The sequence below is a fragment of the Hemitrygon akajei genome, chromosome 10, assembly GCF_048418815.1.
Source record: "Hemitrygon akajei chromosome 10, sHemAka1.3, whole genome shotgun sequence".
In the NCBI taxonomy this organism is placed as follows: Eukaryota; Metazoa; Chordata; class Chondrichthyes; order Myliobatiformes; family Dasyatidae; genus Hemitrygon; species Hemitrygon akajei.
The window spans coordinates 52,763,035-52,767,486 of NC_133133.1; positions in this window are offsets into that span (position 1 = coordinate 52,763,035).

Below are 4,452 nucleotides of genomic sequence, written 5' to 3' on the forward strand. Positions count from 1 at the left end.
GTTTTTGCCCCCATTGTCCATGACTTATGCATTGTGACCTCTCTTACCTGCACCACCTTGGATCCCCAGGTGAACCTGAAGACAACTCGGGTGATTCCCAACCTGGAGGAGCAGGGGATGGACCACACCTGTGCCAGGTACAGCAGCCCTGAGAGCACCTTACACCTGATGACCAATTTCTTCCCTGTAATCGAGAGCAAGTGCACTCCCCACAGTCCCAGTTTCTGTTTTGTCTTCCTAGTCCACTCCAGCCAATTATTGTTGCACACCTCAGCCCCTCCTAACCAGATCTCCAGCACTTTCATGTAATCAGACCTGATGGTGAAGGGGATAGTGGACTGGCCAGGACAATGGCTGAAGAGCATGACCTCACTCTTCATGTGGTTAACCCTGGCCCCTGATGCCAACTCAAACTGGTCACTGATGCTGGCCTTGGATCTGAGCAGAAGACGATGAAGTTGCCAATGTCCAGGGAGATTTCCAATTGCCTCGCTGCATCACCTGCTTATTCTCTCATCCTTCCTGATGGTTTTAGCTAAGGGTTCTGTACAGCACATAAACAAGATGGGGAGATTGGGCAACCCTGCCTGATTTCAGACTTGATGGGGAAGCTCTCTGATTCCCACTCATTGATTTGTAGAGCAGTTGGATCCAATTCCAAATGTCCTTCCCAAATCGCATTTTGGAGAGTACTTCATCACATACTGTACGTGTGTAATATCCTGACAGAGGCTTTCTGTTGGTTCAAGCTGACCAGGCAGGCCACCACCACCCTGTCCTGCATGTGGGTAGCGATGTCCCTCAGCAGCAGAGGCTTGGTCCCAGAACAGACTTCACCCTGCTGGTGATGGCCTTGCTCAGGATCTTACCATCATCATTCAAGAGCAAAATAGGTCTCCAATTCTTAACATCATCCCTTTTCCCTTCTGCCTATAGATGAGAATAATGATGCCCTTTCTCATGGAGTCCAACGTGCTGCCAGCTTTGAACATTGCATTGTACACTTCCAGCAGGTCTGGGCCCATCCAGTCCCACAGAGATGAGTAGAATTCAGCTGATAAGCCTTCACTTCTGGGAGTTTTATTCATGTCAAAGGAACGGATACAGCCAGTCAGCTCTTCCAGTGTCAGTGGCTAGTTCAAACTCTCCCACTTGCTGTTGCATAACACCTGTGTAATAGATGCAGGCATATCTGGGTGGCTGTGGTGTCTGTGGTCTTTCTCGCATAGAAGGACCACAGGTCCTCAATATATCCATCAGTGAGGATGCTACTGAGCAATCCTCTTCCTTAAGACTGTGGATCACAGAGCTCCCCTGTGAACAGTCTAGAAAAAGAAATGTGAGCACGCCTCATCCTGTTCTATGGTGTGACCCTGGATTGGAAGGTAATCTTGGAGGATTTGGCGGTGAAATGCAGGGCTTGCCGGCTTTTCACTTCTTGGATTTCTTCCCTCACATCCACCCCCTTCAACTGCAGAAGGGGAAGTTCCTGCAACTCTGTCTGGAGTTTATGCAGTTCCCTCTGACCCTGCTTTGCTTTCTGAACCTGTTTGTGGATGAAGAACCTCTTGTTGATCTCCTTGGTTGCTTCGTACCAGAGAACAGGGGATTCAAAGAAGGGTTTCAGGTTCTCCAACTTGTGTACCCCCTTTCTAGTTTCTTAGTGTTCTCTAGGATCAGCAGCTTAACGTTCAGTTTCCACATCCCACTGCCTGCTTTCTGGTTCTTCTCTATGAGACAAGAGGCTTGGAGAAGTCAGAACCAACAAGCTTGGCGCAGTCAAACTTCTGTGAAATGTAACACCCACTCTCACAAATCTGTCCTCTCCTCCAAGCAAAGATTAATTGCACAGCTTTGACTTGAGAAGGGCTGTTAATTTCTCTTTTATAAAAGATAAACTTCTTGAGGTTGGAAGTTCATGGTGCTGTTCCGTCACAAACAAATGAAAACAGCGCAGTTCTCCTTTTAATCTATTAAACATGCAAAGTTCTCATTTGTCATTTACCCTTGCATCTGAAGCATGCAAATCTTCATCCATCAGTTGTGCTGCAAAACAACTTGTAAACTAGAGGCTTTTGAAAAGGCAGTAAGAAGCAGCTTGAAAAATATTTGCCTGACATAAAAGAAATTGAAGATGGGGTTCCTTTTAATGAAAAAGGACATTTTATGTTCCTGAAAATTATGATATTTGTATAAATTAGGCTTATCACACTATCATCTGTGGATATTATATGTTAGTTTTAATATATATAAGCTTGCCTTTCTTATTCTGATCTAATTAATAGGCTTATTACAATCAGAATCAGCTTTCACAACTATCTATGCTTAGTTTTGTAATTCTATAACGTAGTGAGATTTTTTCAAAAGGTGATCACAGATTCTAGGTAAGCATAATGTATTTTCTGATCCCCTTCTTACATAAGGAATAGGAAAGAAATTATTTGGTAGAAATCTCACCAACATTACTTTCTTCACAAGGCCTAGTGCCAAGCAAATTACCTCATCCTTTATGTCAACAAAATAAATGAGATGGCTATCAACTTCAGGAGAACTTGCACCACTCACACCCCACCCTGCCCCCCCCCTTTTACATTGGTGGCACAGCAGCAGAAACTGAAGGTAGTTTCAAACTCTAGGGAGTGCACATCACACAGCCTTTCACGGTCCCAGAACACATCCTACACAGTCAAGAAATCTCATCAACACCTTTACTTTCTGAGGAGGCTGAAGAGAGATGGACTTTTCATGTCCATATCCACATCATTCTACAGATGCACAGTAGAGCATCCTGACAAGATGCATCACTGCTTGGTACAGAAACTGAACTGTGGCAGACAGGAAGTCTCTACAGTGGGTATTCAAAACTGCCCTACACAGCATTGGCACCAGCCTATCTGCCATCAGGACATATGTAGAGAAAGGTGCTGGAAAAGAGCCAGTAACATCATGAAGGATGCAAACACAAGAAAATCTGCAGATGCTGGAAATTCAAGCAACACACATAAAATGCTGGTGGAACACAGCAGGCCAGGCAGCATCTATAGGAAGAGGCACTGTCGATGTTACAGCCCAAGACCCTTCGTCAGGACTAACTGAAAGAAGAGATAGTTTAAGAGATTTGAAAGTAGGAGGGGGGGATCCGAAATGATAAGAGAAGACACGAGGTGGAGGGATGAAGCTAAGAGCTGGAAAGGTGATTGGCAAAAGGGATACGCAGCTGGAGAAGGGAAAGGATCCTGGGACGGGAGGCCTAGGGAGAAAGAAAGGGGGAGGGGGAGAACCAGAGGAAATGGGATAGTGTGGGAAAATGAGTTAGTGTGTGAATATGTCGGGGGGTTAGTATGGGAATATAAGATAGTGCGGGAATATGGGATTCTGTGGGAATATGGGGTAGTGTGGGAATGTGGGATTCTGTGGAAAAATGGGTTGGTGTGGGAATATGTGGGGTGTTAGTATGGGATAGTGTGGGAAAATGGGATTCTGTGGGAATATGGGTTTGTGCGGGAATATATTATAGTACCAGAGTTAATGTCAGAGTAGACACAAAACCTAATGACCTACTCCTGCTTAAAGTTCTTATGTTCTTGTTATTATGCTGACAGGCTGGTTAAATTGCAGATCATGTCTAACTGCATCTGCTGCAGAAACTAAACAAACTAAAAAGAATCTCATCCCCAAGATTCCCTTTGTTTTCCTGCTTTGTCATGACAAAATTAAACACCCTACTTTGAGAGCCACTTAAATGGATCAAATGCACCAAGCATCTTGTGCAAAAAGAATTGTTTTACTCAGATGGCTTTCAGAATTAGAATTGGTACCTAAGAGAAACGAGGTAACCTGACTGAATGTCTACTGCCCAGTGGCTCTGACATCCATCATCATGAAATGTTTCAGTAAGCTGGTGGGTCTTGACGTGCATTAACTCCAGCCTCCCAGACAACTTCAACCCACCACAATTCATAGACTGCAGAAACAGGTCTATGGCTGACAACATATACCTATCTACACACTGATCTCTGGAGCATCTGGACAGTAAAGACACAGCTCTACCTTCAATACGAGCTCATCTCGAAACTCCTAAATCTAGGACTTAGTACCTCCCTTTGCAACTAGATCCTTTACTCGGCAGCAACACCTCTGATACAATTATTCACAATGCCGAGATCCCCACAAGGCTGTATCCTCAGCTCTTGACACTGACAAATGCACTAAATCTGTTCTAACCCAATCTGCCAGCTTGCAGATGACACCACTGTAGACAGCCATGTCTGAAGTACTGGAAGGAGGTAGAGAGCTGAGTGACACGGTGTCATGACAACAGCCTATCCCTCAATGTCAGTGTGACAGTGAGCACTCGGTAAATGCAGTCCACACACACACACACACACACACACACACACACACACACACACACACACACACACACACACACACACACACACACACACACCC